The sequence below is a fragment of the Amblyomma maculatum genome, chromosome 9 (assembly GCF_055883805.1).
Source record: "Amblyomma maculatum isolate TAMU_Amacu chromosome 9, ASM5588380v1, whole genome shotgun sequence".
Lineage (NCBI taxonomy): Eukaryota > Metazoa > Arthropoda > Arachnida > Ixodida > Ixodidae > Amblyomma > Amblyomma maculatum.
In genome coordinates, this window is record NC_139352.1 from 121,491,247 (window position 1) to 121,518,089 (window position 26,843).

The following is a 26,843-nucleotide window of genomic DNA, read 5'->3' on the forward strand; positions in this document are numbered from 1 at the left end:
CGCGTGGATTATCCCGCAGAGTGAAATGCCCAACGCCGAAAACCAGTCTCTCCCTAAAAGGCTGGTGCCATTTCCTCGAACAACGAGAAGGTGTAGGCGAGCGCTCTTCGTTCTGTATGAGACAAGTGACTTCCAATGATCCCGCAATCTCTAAGCATTCCCGTGTATAAAAGCGCAGCTGTAGAGAAGATGGCATTTAGGTCTTGCCTTGACAGCCGAAGTTTCTGCATGGTGTTTTCGCTGATGATGCTGCAGGCGGCCCCGGAATCAACTTCCATAGTCAGAGGCCTACTGTTCATCAAGACGTCCACACAGACTGCCGAAGAAGTGACGTTGTTGGCACTACCCGTAGACTTCTGGTCTTGAATTTCGCGATGAAAACTAACCGTAGTCGTAGAATTTGTCTTGAGCCGGATCAGCTGATTGCAAGATTTGGTGGTTGCATACCGTAGCAGTCTGGGCGTGTTGGTTATTCATGATGGAAAAATACAGCGCAGAGAAGGACGAGGACAAAATGAAGACACATAGGACACACGAGCGCTGACTTGCAACAGTTTATTTCGAGCCTCAGAGCCTTATTATACAGATGAAAAACCCCAACATCATACATGCGCAGTAGGCGATACATTCATATCTTGTCTTAAGTATATCAACTCCTTACGAGTAAGAGCGATAGAAGGCTTGGCTACGCAAGACTCACCCAACCGATCTATCATTTCAGCTTCTATAATCTCACGAGTCAGTTGACATCGGTTTTTTGCGATAACATGGCATTGTTGGTAGTCAGGATAGCACACGGACATTTCATCTGGATCGTGTTGGTTTACAGTTTCGTCATTACAGTTTAGCTTACATTTCCTGCAGTGTACATCCAAAAACCCTCCTCGCTTTTCAGACACATTGTTACAATGTTCCCGGAGGCGGTCATTCAAGCACCTACCGCTTTGCCCTACATAGCTTTTCCCACATTTCAAAGGGATGCTGTAAACCACTGAACACGAACATTCTACAAACTTTGTGCGATGGTTCTTCTTGCAATTAGGGTTTCTTGAACCACCGGGCCTTGTCAATCTGCACAACTTCTGCAGCTTATCAGGGGCAGAAAAGACAACTTTCACATTCCCCCGTTCACCGATCTTTTTCAGGCGATGAGACAGGCCATGAATGTACGGGATCACAGCAATCCGCTTGTAGGCGGCAGTGATTTACTAGTTTCTTTTGAGCACAAGCGCTTAAGTAGGGTTTCGGCGACACTGATAATGACATGTGTGGGATATCCCGCAGCTCGGAGACGAAGGATCTGTTCATTGAAGCTGGCAGCCATAAGTTCAGGACAAGATTTACACAGGGAATTCCTTAAGCACAGTCCCGCAATACCCCTCTTTACAAGTTTGGAATGTGCAGACCCAAATGGGAGCAGTGGCTTATTGGAGCGAGGTTCATACTTCCAGTAAATCTGTTCGTTACGGAATAAAAGTCTGATATCCAGAAATCTAATGCTGTCGTCAGAAGGCATCTCATGTGTTAATTCTAGAGGCGAAAAACCTGCGCGTAAAAAGGTTAATGTGTTAGCAGCTAGTTCTTCAAATGAGTCCGAACTGCAGTCAAGGAAAATTAAGAAATCGTCAACATACCTAAGAATCTTGGTTATGTCAAAATTTGGTAGACGGCTACAAAGGGCTCTGTCAAGATCAGCTAAAAATAAATCACTAAGAACTGGGGCTATACAGGAACCAATGCAAATTCCTTCCTTCTGCAGATAAGGTTGCCCCTCCCATTGGATAAAAGTTGACCGGAGATAAAAACTAAGGAGTTCCAAGAAGCCACTGCTGGACATCCCGGTCTCATTCATAAAAGCTACATTTCCAAATGTGTCGATGCAGTCCTGGACACAAGTGAGCAAACTTGACTGAGGCAACGAGTAGAACAGATCCTTAATGCCTACTGAGAATGCTCTGAGATTTTTATGCGGAAAACACTCTAGGTAATTCAAAACGGCGTCAGAATTCTTAACTAGGAAAGGGTCGTCAATGCGCAAAAGGTTGAGCTTTTTCTGAAGAAAAAGGGCAATGCATTTTTGCCAAGTGCCGTCTTCTGAGACAATTGTCCTGAAGGGAGTGTCAGCCTTGTGCGTTTTGACGCTAAAAAAGACATCTAGATAATCTCGGTGACAAGCTTCTATGCTCTTAACAACGTTTTCTAGCTTCAGCCTGGTACAGAGCTTTTTTGCTTGAGTTTTTACCTGCCGCCTACTAACTGCCGCCTACTAATCACTGCCGCCTACTAACAAGCGGATTGCTGTGATCCCGTACATTCATGGCCTGTCTCATCGCCTGAAAAAGATCGGTGAACGGGGGAATGTGAAAGTTGTCTTTTCTGCCCCTGATAAGCTGCAGAAGTTGTGCAGATTGACAAGGCCCGGTGGTTCAAGAAACCCTAATTGCAAGAAGAACCATCGCACAAAGTTTGTAGAATGTTCGTGTTCAGTGGTTTACAGCATCCCTTTGAAATGTGGGAAAAGCTATGTAGGGCAAAGCGGTAGGTGCTTGAATGACCGCCTCCGGGAACATTGTAACAATGTGTCTGAAAAGCGAGGAGGGTTTTTGGATGTACACTGCAGGAAATGTAAGCTAAACTGTAATGACGAAACTGTAAACCAACACGATCCAGATGAAATGTCCGTGTGCTATCCTGACTACCAACAATGCCATGTTATCGCAAAAAACCGATGTCAACTGACTCGTGAGATTATAGAAGCTGAAATGATAGATCGGTTGGGTGAGTCTTGCGTAGCCAAGCCTTCTATCGCTCTTACTCGTAAGGAGTTGATATACTTAAGACAAGATATGAATGTAGGCTGTGGCTAAAGGTACGTCGGACGGACCCGATCAATGGTCTTAAAGGTACGTCCGACGGACCCGGTGCGTTTTTCTTCGGGATCCGTCCTACGGATCCGGGAAATATTTTTCAGAGGTACGGCGGACGGACCCGATCGGTAGGGTTCTTCCGACGGACCCAACGCATTTTTCTCCGATATGGGCCTTGGGATCCGTCGGGAAAGCCGGACTCAGATGTGGTTGTAGCAACAACATGGTAGCCATATGTAGCCAAATCGAAGTTGGTATGAGGTGTACGTGCGAGGTGTAAGAAGTACGTACTACATACTGCATGCGTGAAATGTGAAATTACAAAGAATAGTACAGTGGCAAGAATAGTGCCTAGAATGGGTGATATACTACGTGATGTCATGATGATAGGTTTACGTGAGTTGGACCGCGGCAGGGTGGCAAGCACGACCAGAGCGCAAGCGCATGTAATCGCGGTGTTGACGGCCAGCCCGCGGCCCGCACGCCCGCTCATTTGGTCCTCGTTATTATGTGGATTAACGTCTACGACGGTCGTTATGTAATTATGTAGTTTTGATTCTTCAAAGTTTCCTCACTTCCATCTGTGATGAGATTCGTCACGTAACGCATCGCTTTCTGCTCGCATTGAGGTTTGATGCTGCAAGTTCTACGTAGTACAAGCGGCGCTGAAAAAGCTGGGCACCGCCGGCGTGTCTCTAGCCCAAGCATCGCGTCATTCGTGTTTGTTGTACAACTGGAGGCGTGGTTTGTGCTTACCGTGAGATGCTGTGATTACGGATTACGTCCTACTAGAGTGCTGTGTGAGACTACGAAGAGTGCTGTGATGAGTGCGCCGATGTCCGGACGGACATCAGTGTGTCCGTTTATGATCGGCGATGTTGCACGTGCATGTCAGTGTTTATTAGGTGCAGTGGTAATTTATTTACACGCGCTGTGCAACAATCAGACGAAAATAAGTCATCGACAATTTGTTAGCCTGTACTACAGAGCTCAAAACTCGGAAAATGGGAATGCACGATGCAGTTTTCGCATGTTGGAGTGGACCGAAAAATAAGTGCCCAGCCCACACCGCCGGGATGCGTATTACTACAGGTGAAATGGTTCAGGTTTCTGTAAAATAGCTGCCTGGCACAGCACCTTTCTAAATGTTCAGGCTTTGTACTATTGTTGAAGGCCACTTTATCATTAATAAAGGAACGAATATGCTTTATGTGTTAATGACTAATGCTTTTTCAACATATTATGTTCATTTTTTTTTTTTCGTTTTTCCTTAGTTTCCTTTGTTTTTCATGCTAGACAAACACAAATAGTACACTTTTAAACTTGTCAGTCCAAAGCTGAACATGAATATCTGCCATGCATGTGACAGCTTTAATGCTAGAAAGGTTGACATGTATAGCATGTACGTACACGCTGCGACATCTTAGTGGCACGTTAGGCTACTTGCCCCAAGGTCGTGATGTTTAATACCAGTGATGGCAGTCGCACTTTGGTGCAGGTGAAATGCAAATGCTTCTGTTTTCTGCAAGATGTCAATTCAAAGTACAAAGCCCAGGCAGTCAAATTAGTCTGGAGCTCTCCACTACGGTATTCTTCATAGCTACATATGTCACTTTAGGATGTGAAACCCTACATGCCACAGGTAGGCTGCATTGTTTTTTAGATTTTGTAACCTCTCATCTATGTTTTGCAACATTTGGCTAATTTTAGTTCCCAAACAGTTGCTAAAGATGAAACCGAAGCAGTTCTTGGCATGGTTTGCTGCTTAGATTAATTTGCTAATTGCAGTTCTTTGAAACTTGCATCAATGCTGGACAGTTCAAATAGCAAGCAGTTGAATTACAGAAATGATCTGGATCATGCATTTCAGTTCTGACAAGTGGAAAGTAACGGTCCCCTCCTTGCATGCATAGGTGCCTTTAGACAAATACATACTCGGGTGTGTGATTGTGACGCATATCAAGGGTCAACAGAAGGCCATGTGGAGCCAGTGTGATATTCTTCATGAAGGCTAAAGTAAAATTGTACAACAGCTGCTGTACCACGCAGAAAAAAAATTGATCATTTAGTGTATGATTAACTGACCATGAATAGCATCTTACTCAGAGTATGATGTGATATATATCTGGTTTAGCATCCCAAAATAATTACGGCTATGAGGAACACAATAGTTGAGGGCTCCGGTATAATTTCGACCATATGGGGTTCTTTTACATGCACTGACACCGCACGGTGCATGACGGCCTATTGTTTCGCCTCTATTAAAATGTCCCTGCTGTGGCTGGAACCAAATCTGCATCTTTGGGTTCAGCAGCCAAGCACTCTAACTACTGAGCCAGCACAACGGGGCCAAGTATCAAAATGCATGCCATTACATTTCTTTCTAGCCTGTGGTTTTCTTCACAGAACTAATGTATACAAGGAAAAGTAAACAGCAAGAAAACACTAGTTTTATTGCACATTATATTCACATTTCAGCAAACATTCTCTAGGAAAAAATTTCTCATAATGTTTTCATGGAAACCATGAACAAAACAAAACAATGCACTTACTCCACTCGAACTATTAATGGGCAAGGTTGCATCTATGCTACTACACTGTGCTTATCACAAAACCACAAGCCCCATCTGCTTTGGCCAATCACTTGATGGAACTAACGGAGACAGATGTCGCACACCACAGACTGGTCGTCTCGCAACATATCTCTGCATATGTTGCATTTCAATTTCATGCCTTTCCACTTAGTTTCAACTGTTGCCAGCATTACTAGTCACCCATCTTTTCTGAAATTCCTTTTTACGCTGTTGGGATCAGCATCCTTGTTAACGATGGTCTCTGGCATTTTAGATGCTATCATTTTCACATCTTCCTCATCTGGAAGAACGAAGGAAATGACAAGCTTTGAGCAGACAAAAAATTAGGGAGACTCCTAATCTCCACCTGTAAGGGTATGGTGTGCCAGCGTTAATGGTTCTTGTCTGCAGATCCCACTGTGGATTCTCGTTAATTTACATGCCCTTTGCTACAAACATTACTACTAATTCCTTAATTCATGTCTGTTATCTCAGATATACTCATTAGCATACGGTCGTAGGCTGCCCTGTTAGGTGATAGACAACCTGGCATAGACCTCTGTAAGCCTCAACCTTTCTTAATTGGAGCTGAAACGTTGAAGCTGAAATATTTCAAATATAACTTTGTAAGCTTGGCTTAACAGCTCCTGCCATGTCGTGTGGCCTCGTGACATTTGGCTCGTGGCACTTTTGGCTTGTGCACAGGGGTCATCTGTTAAACACTGGTTAACATGCATGAAAAATACATTTTCACACAAACTGGTGGCAAATGGTCAAGTAAGTGGTGCACTGCAGATTCTGAAATGTATACCTATATTCATGCAAGGATCGCATCATCACATAACATGATCAAGAGTTCTATCAGTACCTGTAGTTACATAGCATTTCAATGCCCATTAAAGGACCACCTCAGACAATGGTTGTTGTTATCTCAAGACCTGTTCTAACAGCGTACTGACGCCATTCCACTGAGCGATGGACATGTATATGCATACCCTAGATAGCTCATGATTGTGGATCTAATTTATTTCTATGACTTCCAAGGAGTTCCTGTCGTCAGAAACTTTATGAAATCGGGAAAGTAGTCTTGAAAGGTGATGAAAAGAAATAACCAGGTTACCTTGACGCAATGCTAAATTACAGAGGGTGAATATGCTGCATGAAGATACCAAGAAGCTTGTACAAAGAAAAGTGAGAGTGAAATGGCAGGATTTTTGAAACATTGAAATAAACTACAAACTATACTTGTCAAACCTGTCATTAAGGAATGGAAATCATGCAGTAATCAAAAACACAACATGGAGGACATTTTAGGTCATCTTCACAAAACACATACCCAAACCTCACACACAGCTTCATACTTATGAAAGAGGACAAACCAATATGCAAGGAGTGTGGAGATGAACTAACAATAAACCATATCTTACACATGCGCCAGAGTCGAGAAAAGAGGAAACATTTTGTACAATTTCCAACAGATCCATTTCCATCCCAGCATGATCCTAGGAGAGACGTGCAAATTTCCTGCATTTTTGGTTTCCTAAAATGTTCCTAAACAAGCTACATCCTAAAGAACATTTTAGTCATTACACACAAAATAAATACATTAAACCTTGTTCTTGGTGCATGGCAGCATTAGTCGCTTAGGCACCATAAAAATCAACACAATGCTGTAAGGTATACCTTGGTTAGCTATGTTATATGAGACAAGCTTTCGGCCTGGTGTGGTCCTTATTCACATGACAGCGCTGTCATGAGGGCCTATGTCCCAGCGATCGGAAAGTGACCTATTCCAATAATTTTACAAACTGAAGGTGATTGTACAGATTTCTAAAGACTGGAGTGCTCAACTGTTTTATCAACGTCCGCCTGCTTTGACAGCCTGGAGTGAAACTGTTGAAGAGAATACATTTTTGAACATTTAACGCGTTTCTGAAGGCGTTGCTTTCAATTACGGGGCCAACAAAATGCAGGTGAATGTCAAACGCCGCCTAGATAGGCTTTCTAGCAAGACAGCGGTGTAGCGTGGAAAATCGCTCCGCCGATCCATCGCTGGCGCCGCTGACTTGAAAGGCGAACTGTTCAAACTTATATAGCTACTGACCACACCTGAAACACTGAATTGCGCATGATCAAGGCAGAATTTCTCTAACACTGAGCACTGGTAGCTATCGATTTCGCGCCCAATATTGTGAAAATCTGTCCTCTCTTCGATCATTGATACGTCCACGGTTGAACATTTATGCGCCTCGGGGTAGGCCAGCCGTGGGAACATGGATGCGTGCTTGTAGCAACGATCGCTTGCATGGTACACTCTGCAAAATTCCAAGAGTCAGCTTCTTCAACGAAATGTGCAGCGCACATTTTCTACCGCGTACCTAAGCCCGGCGATGCATGCATATCGATCCCGATCGTTTCAAAGCTGCGCGGCCGTTCAGTCGGGTCACGCTAACCTCGAGCATGCGGGGGTTTAAACTACATGTACGCAAACTTCAGCGACAAGAAAAAGATGCAGCCTAAGCACTTTAGTCTAGTAATCCCCTATATACCAAAGAACATTGCTGTTCACAGGGAATTCGGATCATTCACGCTTCCGGCTTTCCGGTTGTGCACTCTTGCGGTGCGGTGCAGTAGGTCTTCACCTCGACGAGTCGATGTGCAGGCCTCTAGTAGATTCGGCATGTCTTCTGCCACGGCTCTGAGGTAGAATTTAAACGAAGAATTTAGCTAAAAACATCCTGTTTTCTCGGTCTGCATGTGAGGAACGAGCATAATGCCATTTCACATACATACTTTGGACTGCCGAATGTTCTGCACGGCGAGGTGTGTGTGTGTTGTGCCGGCGCTAGATCTTCAAAGGTCGATGCAGGACCTAAGACAGTGTAAATGCTAGGAATAGCTCGCTCGCATTACGGGCAAATCGAGGTGATAGTTTAGTGCGAAGCGAAAGCTACTCGTGAATGTGCGTATCGCGATGCCAGCTGGTGGAGCTGGTGCAGTACGTAGCATCGCCTGCAGCTATATGCGATATACGTTAGAACGGATGCACTCTTCGTAGCACCTCATCGAGAGTCGCGGCTAGCTGATATCATAGAGGATAAGATTCATTCACGCGTAGCACGCGGAATGTGGCCGCGTTCGACGTGCATATAGCCATGAGCCTGTATATCGACGTCCGCCGTATCTTTACGAGAATCGAATGGATCCGTCGGACGTACCTTTAGACACTTCGATGAATGTATCGCCTACTGCGCATGTATGATGTTGGGGTTTTTCATCTGTATAATAAGGCTCTGAGGCTCGAAATAAACTGTTGCAAGTCAGCGCTCGTGTGTCCTATGTGTCTTCATTTTGTCCTCGTCCTTCTCTGCGCTGTATTTTTCCATCTTGGTGGTTGCGTCCACGAGAGTGCTTGTTTTTCCGGGAAAACTCCTTTCGATGCTGAATAGGCTTGGAAGTTTTTTCTTTTGCTGCCTTTTTCCTGCAGGCCTTCGCGAGGTGCCCTTTGTTTCCGCAGTAGTGACAGATGACGGAATGGTAGGAGCAAGTACGAGCGTCATGCTCGCCGGTGCAACACCAATATTGCTGACTCGGAGGATGGTTGGCTGGCTTGACGTCCGGGCGCTGAGGGGACCCTCGAGCGGGGAACCTCTTCTGTCTTGGCGGCCGCTTCCTTTGCAGCACGTGCCAGTAGGATGGCCTTAGAGAGCTTTAGATCCGGTTCAGCCAGGAGACGTCTTTGAATAGGCTCTTCACGCAGGCCACAGACTAGGCGGTCGCAAAGAAGTCGATCTAGCCAATCCCCGAACTCACAGTGGCGGGCCAAGAGTCAAGAGCGGCGAGATAATCCGGTACCGATTCGCCAGGGTGTTGGTCTCGCTTGTTGAAGCGGAAGCGTTTTATAGTGACGGAAGGTTTCCCGATGAAGTGGTTGTCGAGCTTGGAAACAATTTCTGAGAAGGGAACCTCCGAAGGTGCCTTGGGTGCGCAGAGCGAGCGAAGCAGGGTATACGCGTCGACACCGCGCATACACTGCAGAGGAAAGCCCGTTTCTTCTCATCGGACTGGATGTCGTGGGCTTGAAAGTAGAACTCGAGGCGTTCTAAGTAAACTGGCCAGGAGGAAGGCTCGGCGGGCGAGAATTCTCCGATCGTGGCCGAAGGCAGAAGCGCTGCCATGTCGACGGCTGTGCAGGGCTGGAGCGGATCCAGGAGCTTTGCTGAGGCGGTATTTACTGAACTTGCGCACTCGGGATCGCGGCGATCCCATCCTCGTCGCCAGTGAAGTGTTCTCTCGTCGGAGTCTGAGGCAAAACTGTTTATTCCAGCGAAAGCGTATAAGCAGGGTAGACAGTCCAGACAGAGAGAGAGAGGGAGCAAATAGAGTTGTGTCATCGCGTAGCTTCGTACATGCTAGGACCGAAGAGCCGCGGGGATGCGAGGATGAGGTGTTGAGCGAAATACGATGCTGAGGCCAGACAAAGTACAGCATGGGAAGTGGCGCGGCGCAGCAGTGCGATACACAACAGGAGGCAAGGCGATGCGCAAAACGCCGACAACGCCGCCTGTCGCCAATGCCGCAAAGCGTAGGCGGGCTCGGGTCGGGCGCTGTTCATGTCATCCTCTATGCGCGCGCGTCGCGTTTTCGTCTTTGGTCGTGGTTTAACTGATATAACGCCGCTGTCAACCTTTAGCAATGTCCGGGAAGAATTTCTGCGTAGTTGATTTTTCAAACAGACATAAAACCTTGCCAGGAACACGTTTGTATAAGTTTCCAGTGATGCTTCACGAGAATGACGGCGGCCGTGAATCGTGGTTTTTCGACGCAGAAAGCAAGCAATCGCACCGAATTACATTTGTTCAGGTTAATGCCATTTTTTTTCGACGCGCTGCTACACGACCAAAGCTAATGCCATTTCCAAAGTATGGTAACTGCGATTGACATGCAAATGTTGGTGCGCCTTCAATAATGTTGCGAATATCACTGCGCTGTAAACGAAAGCAGCCTCTAAATCGGCATTCCTGTCTTGCATGCCTTGTAACCAACCTGTTGATTAGGACTATCGATTACGAAGTCAGCGGCACTGTCGGCGGCGTTTGTTTACGAAAGGGCACGGAAGGTGCGCACGTCTGCGCTCGACTGCGAAACGCGTACGAGTTTCAACAACGCATACACTTTGCGCACTAAAGCAAGTGTCAACATCAACACGTAAAATAGGCAGTATCTAGTGTACTCTCCGAAGGCGCTTCTATAGAACCTTCGAGTATCGCCCTATGGCGCAGCATACTACAGCCCCGTTGACTCCCGTACGTTTTCGCCAGATCGTTCGCTCGGCGTATTAAGGCCCGTCGAAAAATGCCCTAGCTTGTCCTCATCAAGAAAACACATGGCAAATTCGTAACGCTTGCCACATCGGATACCGCGAGCTTACCTCAACGACGCTGCCCGCGAAAGCAGCCGACAACGGCGCTCTGGCCGCGTGCTATGGCGTACGCAGGTCGGGAAGCGCACCCAGCACCTCCACCAGATGTGTAACAGTTGTTACACTGAACAATAACTGCAACCGCTGAACGAGAGCACCGAGAGAGCTGAACCAGGAATGCGGGCAACAGGAATGACCCGACACTTCATCCTCTACTTCTACCGATTGCGCTCCTTCTTCTTCTTCACCTCTAATGTACGTGTCAATATTATACTCGAATATAATGGTATCCATCCGGAAGTCGATGCAGGCGCAGTCACTTTTCCTGAAGCTCTGGGGTTTAGAGACCTGAACTTGCAGAGAGCCGGCTCCGTGAACAGCGTATGCGCGCCCAGGATCAAAGTGGAAAGGGGGATGCGTTGATTATCTGGACGGATGTGACATCAAATAACTTTTAGTATTTGCTTTTTCCGGAAATAAGCCTCAAACCCAGATGCCAATTACCCACCGAACCGCTTGAGCCAGCGCCCGAGCCACCGCACCCGAGCAAAAGCTGGCGCGCTTTTCGGACAAGTGCTCACGCCTTGCGAGCCCTAGGTCGCTTTTCATGCGTCGGCTTGCTGTAGTTTGCGGGCCATCATCCCAATAGATGCAAACTCAGTGAAAATCTGATTCAGTTCGTGGATTGTTGCCCTAAATTCAACAGCGCAGCCTTCGGTCCTGTCCCTGGCCTGCCTGCAGCCTCCGACTATGGTGAGCCGTACGCGAATGATGGTGTTTCGTACATGCCCGCGAGCTCTAGGTAAAGCATTTGTCATCGTTCTGCTACCGTCTTGCAGCTTTTTTAAAGAGTTTTTACACGGCAGCGCAGCTATGTAGTAGTCTCAATTACTGACGCGGTGTAATCACGCGACAGTCTCCGGGCGAAGGTATGAGGAGACCGCATAATGGCGTCGATCCCATTTCTTTGCGCTTGAAACAACTGTTGCATATTTGCTGCTGTGCACCGATCGGTCGCCGGTTGCTGTTGTCTTCGGGGTGCAACGGGGTTTTAGGACATACGCAGCGACTTAGAGATGATGTGGAACTATTTGTGAGTCGACGTGAAGTTTGTAATTTGCTTTTTTTAAGATGCTTCGTTTGTGGCCTAGTTTGTTTGTGCAGTAGCAGGCATTTTGGTGTGCGCCAGTGTGAACGTGCTGGTTTATGATCAGGAGGTTTTATTGCCTTCTTCGCAGCTTCAGCAGATGGAGTGGCTGGGCCGACAGAAACGGTCATGCTTCTGTAAAAAAACTCGTAAGGTATTCATCCGTGCGGCCCATACGTGGTTCTGCAGTACAAGAGAGTTGCTGACCAGCTGAGAGATAGCATAAATGTAAACTGGCCCAGTGTGAAATGAGCCCCGGAGTGAAACGAGCCTACTGCTCAGCATGAAATGGCTACAAGATACGGGCGTATACCCGCACGAATTTATTGTCATGATGGAAAAACAGCGCTACAGATGTGGACGGAGGTCAAGAACAAACAGGACAGGTGCTGACTCGCAACTGAAGTTTATTGAAAAAACGGAGTATAAATAACCCAGCCAAGCAGCACCAAACCACACATTAAACAAAAAACGAAATCATGATGACCTCACACACACACCACGTTCAAGAAACCCGACCTCATTATCTGTTAAAGCGATCGACAGTTCACTAACACATTTTTCACCCAATCGCATGATATGTCTAGCCTCAATAATTTCCCGGTTAATCTGTGCAGGATGGGCATCCAAAATACCTGTCTGTGTTAGAAAAGGATGGCAGCCACCCCTTACAGTGTACAAGATTAGAGCCTCTACCAATCTCTAATGATCTCTCGTGCTCTCGTAACCGAACATTAATACACCTGCCCGTTTGACCCACATACATTTTAGCACAAGATAACGGAATCCTCGTACTCAGATATGTGGCGCAAATAAACACAAACACAGGAGAAGATACACAGCACACGCGCACACTACCAACTGTAAGAAGAACCGGAAAACACTTCCTCTTCTACACTCAGGCACATCTCAACTTCATCTTTTTCTCATTTTCCTCTTCTTTGCCCAGGGGGAAAATGGCACTCACTTCCTCGCAGACCTTAACCTTGTCCAAACATGGCGGTGACCAATCTCTTCTTCCTCTTCTTCTATTCTTCCTCTTCTTTCCCAAGGGAATATCGACACTTACTTCCTCTCAGCCCGAAAACATCAACCAAACATGACAGTCACAAAATCTATACTGTCTTGTAAATCCACACCTCTGCTTTGCCCAGCAGCTCCTACCACGCTGGACAGGCAAATATCACCACAAAATCACAAGTCATTCACTAAAAACACCACCACACATATACAGTAGGCTGGGCAAAGCAGAGGTGTGGATTTACAAGACAGTATAGATTTTGTGACTGTCATGTTTGGTTGATGTTTTCGGGCTGAGAGGAAGTAAGTGTCGATATTCCCTTGGGAAAGAAGAGGAAGAATAGAAGAAGAGGAAGAAGAGATTGGTCACCGCCATGTTTGGACAAGGTTAAGGTCTGCGAGGAAGTGAGTGCCTTTTTCCCCCTGGGCAAAGAAGAGGAAAATGAGAAAAAGAGGAAGTTGAGACGTGCCTGAGTGTAGAAGAGGAAGTGTTTTCCGGTTCTTCTTACAGTTGGTAGTGTGCGCGTGTGCTGTGTATCTTCTCCTGTGTTTGTGTTTATTTGCGCCACATATCTGAATACGATGATGCACCAACTTGCCCCTCAAGCCGTTATATTGAGAAACGGAATCCTGTATAACACTCCTACTTTACATGGAACATAGGAAAACTCATGCTTCACCCGACACGTGTTTCTTTCCTGGACTTTTTTTGCTGCTTTGTTCTTAACTATGCTACATATTTTTGACAGTTTATTTGGTGCTGAGATAACCACATTAACTTTAAACCTTCTCGCTACATTTTTCAAATTGTGTGATAGCCCATGCACATACGGCAGGGCCACAAATCTTTTGGTATCCCTCTGTCCAGCCCCCTCCTGCTCCTGTGAACCTGCGCACGACGGTTTACTTTTGTGATTAGTTTATCACATATTCTTAATATGACGTGAACAGCAAATCCTGCATTCGCTAGCCTAGACAGTTGTTCATTAAAGCTAATTCGCATATTATGAAAGCATGATTTTGACAGAACTGCCCCCAGGCTGGACAGAGCGATGCCATCTTTAACGAGCTTAGAATGTTGCGATCCATAATCTAGCAACGGCTGTGCACTCCTTGGCGAATACCGCCAACAAACATGATAGGCACAAAACTTCAAAATGAGGTCTAGAAAACGCAGTTTATTTTCTTGTGACATTCGTTCAAATGTAAATCTCAGTCCCAGCCCTTGCTCTTGAAAAACTTTAAGAATATTCATAGGTGTTGAGCTACTATTGCAATATTTGTAAAAGACCAGGAAATCATCTACTGAAAGATTCCTATCCCAGCCCTTGCAAGTTTTTGGCAATCAATTCGTCTACTCTGCTTAGGAAAATGAAGGAAAGAAGCCAACAGTCGACGAGGCCAAGGAAAGCATTGGGGATTGTACTTTGTCTTTTTTTTTAAATTATTACTTGATAATCCCATAAATTAGTAATGTAATCTGATTAAGGGAAAGGTAAATAAACACAAAGTAGAAGGAAAAACAATGTGCCGATGGTGGGAACCGAACCCACGACCTCCGAATATCGCGTCCGGTGCTCTTCCAACTGATCTACATCGGCCGCTGTCCCCCCAGCTACTTTCTTGGGTATTAATGTTGTCTTTATACGAACCTTGAGAGTGTTCACCAGCGCCACCCTTAACGTCCTTTGTTACTGCCAGCGTCACGTAGAACGTGATCAAGAGCGAGGGCGAAAGCTGTGCTAGAACCCTCTTACGCTATCTATGGCTTCAAGACTGCCAGAACCGAGACTCCCGTAAGCTACAAGCAGATAAATGAAGGGGAGAATGAGGGTGCTCGTTATAATACATGAAGGAAAGAAGCCAACATTCGGCGAGGCCAAGGAAAGCATTGGGGATTGTACTTTGTCTTTTTTTTTAATTATTACTTGATAATCTCATAAATTAGTAATGTAATGTGCTTAGGGGAAAGATCGTGGGTTCGGTTCCCACCATCGGCACATTGTTTTTCCTTTTACTTTGTGTTTATTTATCTTTGATAATAGGAATAATAACCTTGCAATTGTTGTATATTGCAAGCATGCACAGTGGAGAGGTTCCTTGGAGACGCAAGAGAAAAGGAGTAAAAAAGTCACAGTAACATTAGTTTTATAAAATAACCTTTACTTCACAAATATGCAGAAGCAGCAGTAAAAGGCGCCGTCTGCTGCGACCCGGTTGCAGCAGCGAAATGCTTCCTGCAACCGGTTGCAGGAGCAAAATGCTTGCTGCAACCCATGACGTCTTATCCGGTTTAGAATAAACGTCACATCCGGCTATTGTTTTGTGGGTTTTGTGTTGCTTTTAGTAGCAAAATGGCTGGTCGTCGTCCTTCATGGTGGGAGCCGTGAGAGCTGTGTCGCCGTGTCAGCCGTGTGCTCTCGTGTTGTACGGTACGTAAGCAATTTTTCTATTCTTTAGATACTTCAGTGTGCATGTATTGAGTCATTACCCGCTGTCTGGAGTTCTACATTTAGGTTTCAGCTTCCGTGCGCCCGAATGTTCTGTTGACGACCATTGAGCCTGCTTGGCCGGCAGTCGGCCCGAACGCCCCAAAGGTGTATTATCGAAGGTTTCAATCGAAAGCTCAACGCAGTTCGACACTAAGGAACATGTGGTTGAATACCGTTTATTAGGCCAACCGCACGGAAATCTCAATCATGTAAAGCACGCCTGACTATCAGTCTTGCGTGCTCTTGAAAAGGGCGGGAAACTTGGGTAAGCTTTCCGCAGCTGTCTGGGTGAATAGTTAATGATTGTAACGTCTCTGAGCTGATAGAGGGACTTTAGGAGGTACTAGGACATGACAAAACAACGCGTAGAAGCAGGAAAGGCGAGGATCACACAGGCCTGTGTGGGAAGCTTTTGTTTTGATGCACCACGACGTGCTAACCATTTGTGCGACGTACTATCATTTTGTGTGGCCCTCGTTGCTATGACGCGGTGTAATGATTTCATACCTCATTTTATGACTGCACACTGTCAAATGTATGCAGGGCCGCTTTCTAATTACGGTGAGGTAAGCGATTTCGCCTTGTGTTTAAAGTGCATCAACATGTACTTGTCTTAAATTCAATTTGTTTTGTGTGTGTGAAGATCGCTTATAAGCTGACGTCTAATATTTGGTACGCAGGGACCTTCCTGATATGTGTTTTGGAGTCTAGCATGTGCTTGCTGGTTGCTGAGGCTGAACAAGGGACTATGAAAGGCAGAGGCAGCATATGCTCTAACGCCACAAGGTGAGCCCTGTACTTAATTTCAAAACAATTGCTGTGCCACCACGACTGGTCATTTGTTTTACATGGGGAACATGCTTGGGCACAGGTCCCCAGTTTGCATAGAGTGCATGAATGAATCAAACAAGCAAGCATTCCTGCAGCTGCAGTGTTCAGCTTGTAGTTTGCAGCCTTTCTTTCTCAGTTGCAACTAATGCATTGCAAACAGTGTGCAATGTAACAGTTGATTCAGACTAAGAAAAGCAGACTAGCTCCAAAAACAAACAAATGTTTGCGCAAGATGGAAGATCAAACCACGCTATATTGTCTTCTCAATTCGCTGTGGAAAACTGGCAAAGCTGCCACCGAATGATATTCCTGCACAGGTTGGTTGTGTTGCTTTTTTGTGCGTGTGACAATGTTGCTGCAAGAACTTTATAGCTTTGGAAACCACTGTGAAAGATAAAATGAGGTCTGCAAGATTGGCATCAATGGCTTGCAAGACAAGCAGCACAGAATATACACCCTGCCAATCCGCCTTTTGCGCGAGGAGCGGGCGGGAAACACATTGAGCGGCAGTGTAGCAGACGACGCGAAAACGCACCATACGAAATGGTGGCGCCAACGCTGGTAGAAAGCGAAAGCTTCCCCCCTTTTTTGGCCTCGGAGCGGAAAGTAGTGACAGTGATTGCAGCATATCATGTTCACGCAGTATGGGGGAAGGTAGAGCGTTTTCACAATCCACTCATAACGCACGTACGCATATACTATCTTCGTATTGTAAGAGCGTGTAGCGCGGGCAGTGTTCGACGTGACAGAATGAGACGCTCTCAGCGTGCAGGTTTTCGGCAGACAGGAGAGCGTGGGGGCAGAGAGAGAGAGGGATCTCAAAGGGCAAAGCAGCCAGGGGTTTGTTGATGCTGCAGAGCTAGGTGGAATCGTCTCCTGTGACTTTGAGCGGCGCATATGCGCGGGGTGTCTTGAGTTACTGAGCACAACGCGGTCACCGCGGCGCCGGCATGGTGCAATGGGCGTCGCTTCCTCCTCGCGTCATCTACAACCGTGCAGCTATAGGATTTCATCCACGAAGATCGGCAGAGAGTCACATGTACACACCCCATGAAAAGGGCATTGTCCCGGCCGGAATGCACACCTGCAGGAAACGCGCTGCATTTTTCTGGCAATAGATGATTCAGAGCTGTAGCCGGTTTCTGGCCTCAGGAGTCAGAACGGATGTGGTCGCAGTAGTGAAAAGGTACTCGGTGAGCAGAGAATGGTCATTCTGTTGTGAAAGGATCTCCAACGTTCATTTCTGCCTCCGCCGCGATTTCTGCGGAATCAACAACTTGGTGACACATGTGAATCTCCTACATATCGGATGCGCATCTCGGTCAGGAACCAACCCTGTTCTACGTCCAGAGCGATCCACTCTGCAAGTGAACGAGCATGAACCCTCTAGGAGACTCATTTATTGTGCCGGGCGGTTTCCTTGCCGTTGCAAACGGTTGGACGAAGACGACGATTATCAAGCTCCCTAACGAAGTGCATCTGATTGCGTACATTAAAGGAACAAAGTCCGGATGCTTTGGCGTGCACGAAGGCAAGCCTTTAATTAAAAAAAAAAATACTGTGCGTCGTGCAAGTGTCAAGTGCGTCATATGCTCCGAGCGGCAAAAACACAGATACTACAGGTATGTATGCATCTAAGCGAAATAGGCATGATGAAAAGTACCTACTGGAGTTTTCACCCAGGCTGTAGCGCACCAGTGATAGCTGCAATGAGGATTTCTTCGGTGCGTGATTGCTTCAGTTGCACCGGGGCCTGAAGGCGATGTATTTTGTCCCTTTTTATCTTTATGTGCGAAAGGGCTAGGTAGCTTAGATATCACAGGCGGCTGTGTGCGCTAGGCCGTAATATTTAGCATGGTGTATCGTGACTGCCACCTCACTAACAAGAAAAAAAAATACGGTGTTTTAATGCAAAGCCGTTCGCGAGCCTCATGACCAGCTCAACCACTCGGCTCGCTAACGGCGGTGCATCACAACAAACACCCTTTTTTTCTTCTTTTTAGTCAGGCGGCAGTCGCGATAAAACATGCTAAATATTACGGTCTAGCGCACACAGCCACCTGTGATATCTGCGCTACCCGCGCCCTTCGCACATAAATAAAACAAACGACAAAATACATCGCCATCAGACGCGCCAAACAAATGCTCATTGCGGCTATCACTGGTGGGTTATAGGCTTGATGCAAATTCCGGTAGATACTTTTCATCATGCACATTTCCTTTAGATGCATACATACCTGTAACGAAGTGTTTTTCGCACAGTCGAGAGCACGCAGTCGGTTGCCAAGGTCGCCCATTCACGTCTTGACGCTTGGTTGCCCTAATCCAAGCTTCACGCCGTTGCAGGTCGCGGCTCGCCGAAGGAAACCTAACAAAACGCGCCTTGCATCACGGCACGCCTCGACAGTGGCAGCCGTAAGCGGCACAGGTGGTTGGCATCGTTTTACCGAGGCTGTGAACGTGACCGCGCCTCCAGCCCCCGTGCGTTGGCTATGAGTGCGGCGACGAGAAGCGCCGTCGACGCCGCTCAGTGTGTTTTCATCAGTCGCCGCTGGGGCGTCGCGCATGCGCAGAAAACTCGCGCAAAAGGCGGATTCTTTAACAGTATCGCTCGAGCGTCGACTGTCCGAGCAGAAGCAAAGGGGAAATCAGGAGAGGGAACAAGCAGGGAGATGTAATCATGCTGCTTCAGCGAGTGTTGTCTGCTTGGCTGTTCTGCTCCGTTGGCAGCAACCCCTTGAATGAAGTTTCATATTGTAGTTCTGAGAGCGCTCTGCTATGTGCTTGTGGATTCAAGCTGTGCAAACTTGTAACGTTCCAAATATTATACTTGTCCCTGGTTCTATTTTCAGATACTGTCTCAAAGGTTTCTTTTCTCTTTTTTTTTTTTTTTTTTAAGCAATGAAAGTACCGATACAACAATTTTTCAAAAGTATTGATGGCAAGAGTTATGGGGCAAGTTGGATTTTTTATTGGAAATGTGTGTACTTTGAAGATATTATTCACATGATATGCAGATATTATTGCGGCTAAAAGCAAGCAATCACAGCTTCTCCGGGCACCGACATGCCTGCCAGCCAATTGTGGCAGGGTTGCTTCACATTGATCAAAGCAGCGTAGCAAACGAGGTTCACTGCAGCAGCAAGAATTGTGAGCACGCCCTCGCACTCCTGCATCTTCCGGCGCAGCAGCGCCGGGCAGTTGACGGTCACGTGGTACTGTTAAAGGCCCACTGTCCACCCTCCGGTCGAAAATATTTTCTTCCCCGGTGACTGTGAGACTTCGCCCCTAGAACGCAAGGCCGCAATATGTTTTTGAAAAGAGTAACTAATACCGAAGTTACAGCCACCGCAATTACCCGATTCTGTCATGCTTCTCTCCTTCCATTCCCTCGCAAAGGTTTTTCACTCTCCTGCCCGAGGTCGTCTAGCCTCCGCAAGACAAATTTCCCTTCCTGCTCCGCGTTTAGCGGGAGGTGGGGCGTGGCACTCCGCGAGCACGAAAAAAAGAAAGAAAAAAAGGCCGAGGGAGCGCGCGCCGCTAGATTCAGTCTGGCCGTGGCGAGGGAAAAGCGTGCAGCGAGCAGTAGACACCCATCCTTCTGCCGTCAGTCAGCGAGACGGACCAATGGACGTCGTTCGCGGTACGTACGTCATTACTGGGGCCCGTCGGGCCAGCGCAGGAAACGGCGAAGCTAGCTTCCCAAAGGAGAGCATGAGAGAGCTTTGAATTGTATTTTCGATACTTTGCGGCTCGCGTGTCACTGTAGCATTTTGCACAGACTATCTCCGGTACCTGATCGAAACACTGGGCTCCTTTGCTTAAAAGGGCCTTCCCTGGATAGTGGCCCTTAAAAGCATTGGCCAGGTGTACACTGCCTACAGTGGTGCCCATTTCGTAGCAGAGGCAATGCCTGCCTAAAGTATATCCTCTTCACTTGACGAGCAAAGAAGCATTCTAGTTTTCCCTGCTGAGAATGGGGAATGCAGCCCCTCCACTCCATCCACTATCTTCTCGCCAACATCGAACACTTTCTTTCCGCTCATCAAAGATTATCCTTTTATGCCAGGGGCCTTGGCGCACGGCCCGCAGAGCTGCGTGATGCAGTCCGCCAGCTCAAAATTTTCAGCTGACATTTTTGAAAGCATTACCACCAGCCCTAATTTCCAACTAAAATAAACTCAGAATTTGTACCAGTTAGTACGTGTTCATTTTTGAAAAGGCGTTGACCACTTAATCTGCGTGAACTTTCATTTGACATCACTATGCCTTCAAAGCAAGGAGCCAGACATCCTTGCCTTCTCTTTTATTTCCAAGTGTGCTTTTTTTTTTTTTCTTTTTTTTTTTTGAGGAATATAAGTGTGGTAGTATTTATTAACAGGTGTACCATTTCAGTACCTCTCTCCGAGCGATCCTGAAGCGGCTTTTGTCCAGCATTGAAGTGGAAAGGAGCACACATTGCTTTTCTTTTGCAATAATAGGAGGGCTTGGTCTGACAAAACGAAGTTAGCTTATTTTTGTTCATTTTATTGTTATTTATTGTACTTTGTTTCCTGTTGTTTTGTTAATTTCTGGCTCCTGGGTCATGAGAGAAAAAGCTTTCTCAATGCAGCCCACGTAGCAATATGAGTTTGAGACCCCCTGCTCTATGCCCATAATGGCAGGGGGTCAATGGATAATTCATAATGAGTTTGTCTGAAAGGTAATTGTTTAGCAAAAAGCTACCATATGCCATTGGTCGGCTCGGACCCACAACCTCCACATCGTGGTGTTAGAAGTGTGTGAACGGGCCGCTCCGCACCGAACAGTAAGTGACGATACCGATGCTCTGATTTCCGTAGGCTGCCGAGAGACTGCGTTGACTGTTGGTGGTCGCAGGTTCGCTGGGTGCAGTTAAAATCTTCGGGTGAAGGCGTGGGGAATAGATGGGCTTCCCTATACAGCAGGTGTTTCTTGCTGTTTCTTCTGCCTTCGCTCGTACCGAGTGGTGTTGGTGACCACCGCTGCGTTTGTGGCTCAGCGACACATTGCGGTGCGGAGATGAAGACTTCCCTTCTCGACTGTACACATTTGTTTACACTTGTTTACAAACTATTTACAATAACGTCGTCAGATGCGACATGCAGAATCAGTGAAGAGCATTGCAGCCAGAACACGTGCCGGCCCTGGCAGCGGTGCTGTTGTGAGCTATGATATAACGACACCTCTCGCACACCACAGGGCGGGCACGCCGCCTGAGCTTCTTGTCTTTCGTCTACCGCCGTCGCCTCCAGTTCACAGATACATTAAATCGAGAAGAATATTGGCTTTCTCTTTCTTTGACGGAGGTGGTACCTACGCTTGACGAAGGGCAGTTTTGGCATGGCGTGAAGGCTACATACGCACACTATTGGCTACTTTGCGTTTTCTCGAGATTTTATTCAGTTATATTTTGCTGCACACGGTGTCTAAATATTGAAGCATCCTCGCAAGAAGTCCAATGACAATTTTTTTTTCTGTCTAATTGAATGCGATTTCACGAATTGAAATCATGGCCAAACTGGTTGCTTTTAAGGGGGACATGACTTTTAAAGCTATTTTTCCTACGTTTTTCAACAAATTTGATAAAACCTGGTAGTCTGATTTAGTTTCTTGCCCTGATTTCAAATATGTAATTAGGTTTCCAATTGGCCAATTAGTTCAAAAGATAAATGAAATTGTTCATGAAAAAATAACTGCACTACAAAAAGTTCACATGAATACTTTGCTAGGTACTAGAAAGCATAACGAATATAATGTTAGGCGCACTTTGGTATAACAAATATTAGCGATGTTATAGCAATTCACTGTTCCAAATGTGAGTGCCTTCCTGTCTGATTTAGAGCAAAATTGAAAACTCTGAACTGCTATAACATCGCTAATATTTGTTAAATAAAAAAATGCTCCTAACATTGTATTCATTACGCTTTCTAGTACCTAGCAAAGTGTCCATGTGAATTTTTTGTAGTGCTGTTATTTTTCATTATTTCTGCAAATTATGAACAATTTCATTATCTCTTGAACTAATTGGGCAGCTAGAAGATTGGTTACATGTTCGTGGTGTGTTTGGAGACTGTAAACAGCCTAAACTAATACATTCTTTTTCAGCGAATTTCTAACAGTTTAGAGTTGTCGTGGGAAGACGAAAGAGTCACACTGGCCGTACTGCCCGAATCCGTGAGTCTCACTGCCTGTCGGAGGTTGGGCACACTACGAACAGTGGCGTGCCGCGCCGGCGCGGCTCGTTCATACGCAACCCTTCAGACACCATGCTCCACATCATGTTCTACTTGGCACTTGCTGTATTTCATTTTAAACCAGCCAAAAGACGAGACAGAGAATAGAAGCGAACGAGATGAGGCTGGCTTCTCTGTTTCTCGTCTTTTGGCTGGTTTAAAATGAATGATTACCAACTCGCCCAGTCGTTAACCTTGTTGCTGTATTTACAGGGCATTCCCGCGTCTGCTGCTGTGGTTTAGTTTAGCACTGGTGAACGCTGTGTATGTTGGGATACATGCAACATGAATAACTTGAAAGTAAAAGATTGCACAGCCATTATTGTAGCTAGTTTGTAAAGCATGGGATGCATAATGTGGAGGTCTCGGACCTCAACGGTGGTGTAGCGCAGCAGCGCCATCTATGAGCCCTAACTGAAAATAAAATTATGAGAGCAGGCTGCGCTGATGTCCGACAGGTGGAGCCACAGCTATATTCGTTGAATTTGGATTATTACATTATCTCTTAGTTTGCTGGGCGCAACGATTATGTAATATGAGGGTATATGAGGACTGGCAGTTATGACGAGGCGAGTAGAGCCTCGGAGAGTAAAGAGGTTTCAGCCTGCGCTACCAAATAATGTAGCGCAATATAGGAGGACAGTTAAGTTACATGAGGCCTCGAGGAGAGATTATCAGAAACTCTCACAGAGAGTAAAGCAGGTTTGATAGGGAAGGGCAGCCGGGAGCCAAAGGAGTTCGTCGAGGCCCGGGGCTACCGAGGAGAGTAGGAGTAAACACCTCCCCTTCCGTCAGCTTGCAGTGGTCTATCGGAGTGAGCGTTGTGGCACTGATAGCTATCAAAAGCCCTCACTGCTCCGATGGATCGCGGCTTAGTTAGAGTAGCTTAGCGGGTCCGGCATTGCGGACCTTGGCGTAGCGGCACTGGTGTGTACCACCAGACGAGCCCTCGCTATACCCTCGCTTCCCTCAGTTAGCGCTCTGAGTGCAGTGGCACTGACTTCATGCCAGACGAGCCCTCGCTTCCCTCAGCTAGCGGATCAGCCCCCTAGCGCCGTGCAGTTGTTGTCGCCCTTAGGCAAAAACCACGCCCCCCTGTTGGACTCGCGCTGCGCGCTCCCTCAAAAACATTGATCTGGGTGTTTGCGTGTTCAGTGTACTTGTTCCCAGCGTCACTGCGAAAATCGTACTCGCAACAGTGGCATGTTTCTTGTTTTTGTTTTGTTTTCCTAGTTTGCAATGAGTTATTTCTCATTTGAGAGTAGATACACTGCTAATTACCGTTCATCACCAATGCAGATTTTGTTTTATTAGTTAATTATATGCTTTCCTCAACTTCATTCTGTTCGTTTGCATACCTGTGTCGTAACAGGGCCTTTATATATTTTTCCTTTTCTGCTAAATAGAAGAGCATGAGCCTCTCATAGCCTGTGTTGCTTTGGGACATTAAATCCCATAAGCCAGACCAGCATGAGCCTCGTTTCTGGCAGTCGTAGATCTATTTCATTGAACCTCTTTGTTAATAATAAGCTTGTCAAACATACGTCAGACAAAAACATACAGTATTATGGGTGTGACACCATGAAGGTGTCAATCATTAGAAATGTCACAAGTGTTGGGCAGGCATGGAGGGCCTATCATTAACATGTTAAAATTAAGGAAGCTCCGGTGCCACTCAAGCGAAAACATGAGAAGCCACTGACAGAAAGCCATGGAGTAGAGCATCGGAAGGAGGAAAGGGCTATCCTTGAGTGCAGTCTATCCTCACTGAAGTTATTACTGACCAGTGCCTTGGAAATTTTATCAGAACAGGCATGGATAAAAAAAGAATGATATGCACAAGATAGAGAGTGGAAATGTACTGCTTATTGATGTGAACTCCGAACTAGTCTAGTGGTGCTTTACCACATCATAGTGGTATAGTTCACATTTCTCAAGCTAAAAGAGTCATGTTTTTAGTCAAACTTATCGTTCGGGCATCAAGTATAGAAACAAGCATTGCATTTTCTGCTAGTTTGTTCCAAATTGTTGCTAAGGTCATTTGTGTTATTTTAAACATCTGTACGTGTTTTTGCTGTTAGTCTTGTATTTTCAGCAATGCATTGATCTTTGAATAAAAAGGAATCAAATAGGTTATTTTGGTATGTCAGGTATAAAAAATTCAGCTAATAAAATCTTTTGACTTTAGAAACATGCTCCAAAACAATTTGATTGCTTCAAAACTCCCGTTTTGTAGCTTCAAAGTGCTCGAGCCTGCTTCCACCTCTCCAAGTTGGTTTGTGGTTCAGTTGACAATCCTGCATGACTGAATTGATGTCTTCAATTTGGAGTTTTGGGGAGGGTTGCATCCATTGGGAAGAGTGAAAAATGCTGGCCGAAGATAAGGAACGCTGCATTATGAAAATTCCGATTGCTATTGGGCAACCATCTCATGGATGATGACACTTGAAAGCGTTTTGACTGGAGGTACTCGCACTGCTTGGGCTAGGCCAGTGCAGCACTTCATCTTACAGGAACATATGCACCTAATTTTGGTCGCATTTTGCTTGTTAACGACATGCAAAACATTACTCTGTACAGATCATCACCTGGTTTTTATCTTCAACCGCTAAATAATTTATAATTTAATTTTTGTCTTTTGTTTCAGGATGTCTATACTCCATTAACACACTGAATGTTAGTAGTGCTGCTACTGCACTTAAAATCAAGTGTTGGTCTCTGTTTGCAACATTTTTTAGCTGCTTTGAGAAGTATGATGCTCATGGACAGCTTCCTTAACAACATGAACTGGTGTATTTGTGATGAGGGCCATATATCAAAGACAGCCAGAGGTTTTATGATGCTAGCATTGTAGCAACTGTTGTGGTGCTGTAGTTCGGTGAGGGATTTGGCCATCTTGTGGTTGTTGCCTGTTTGCTGTGGCCACCCTCAAAGTAAATAGCTATGGTCCTGTCACATAGTTTGAGAACTTCTTGTTACTTCTATGGAAATTACTGTTTGGCACAAAATGACTTATGGCTGCCATCATGTGCATTATAGAGGGTGAGCCACTACATTTCGGTGGAACAGTTCCTCATTCTTTTTCACAGCCCATAGGAAGGATTTCGGAAGTTTAGAAAATGAAAAGTCCACAGCTGAATTAGTCACAATTCTGGAATCATGCTGTGTAGTCGACAAACGCTACAATCCGAGAGCAACGCATGTCGTCTAATGAACAGTGCAAGCGAAACTTCTTGGATGCAGCAGCAAATGAAAATGTGCACACATGGTTTTCAAGATGTCTCAACGTTTATTTATATGCTTCACAACCTACCAAAGCCCGCACGCTTGCGTTATACCAAAACACAATCACCTGTCTGTTCTGATGTCTGTGGCCAGTGTTGATAACTTCATATCAATTCTTTATTACCCACGGTGTCCATTTCTGCTGTGCATGTGCACTGCAGTGATACATTGTCGCACGCATGCAGAGAGCACTAGTACTGGCCTTACTTAGGGTAACCTTTTTGCTGTTTTGGCTTTTCTCATTCTTGAGCTATGCTACATGGTGCACACTTTTCTTTTGGTCTGGTTCCTTTGACGAGTCATGAATTCAGCATTTGTGCTTCTTTCCTTTTTGAGGGTGTAGTGACCATATGCAAATCCACTATTAAAATATATGAGCTGCTGCATAGTCTGCAGTCCTGTTATCTTTTTATTTAAATTTGGTACGTCTCTGAGTTTCTCTGGGTGTTTTGTTATTGTTCTGAGCTTGCATTCTTTTGTTTTTTCTCCCCATGACAGCCGATCCTGCACGTGACTGATACTAGTCGAGAGATCAGAACAGCTGCCCACCTTTCAAAGCATGGCATTCCCTGGCCCAAGTTGACTGCTCCCTGTGCTACTGGCTCAACAGTGTACTCACAAGTCTGCACTTCACTTACGAGCGTAATGGCAACACACACACGTTGGCCATAGCTTCAGACATCTTATAGTAGCGCAAAAAAACACACACAAGACAGGGTACAGGATAGCGCTCGTCCTGTACCCTGTCTTGTGTGTGTTTTTTCGCGCTACTATAAGATGTCTGAAGTTCTGCACCAACTAGGCCGACAACACATCTTGCTGAAGCCATAGCTTCCTATAGCTTCTGTGTCAAAATAAAGTATTCCTACTTATGTGCCTTTTCATTCATTATTAACGCACATGATTGGAGTAATAAACACTCCAGTGCCAAAACACCATGCTGACACACTCA

The 26,843-nt window shown here is 45.9% G+C and overlaps 1 long non-coding RNA gene across 1 annotated transcript; it reads left to right on the forward strand.

The window, feature by feature from the left end:
* The first annotated feature begins 15,380 nt into the window (after window positions 1-15,380).
* On the forward strand, window positions 15,381-26,586 carry LOC146180272 (uncharacterized). Its single transcript, XR_014700968.1, has 3 exons — window positions 15,381-15,461; window positions 16,202-16,307; window positions 26,390-26,586. It is a non-coding gene; the product is annotated as an uncharacterized LOC146180272 (long non-coding RNA).
* Window positions 26,587-26,843: the final 257 nt, after the last annotated feature.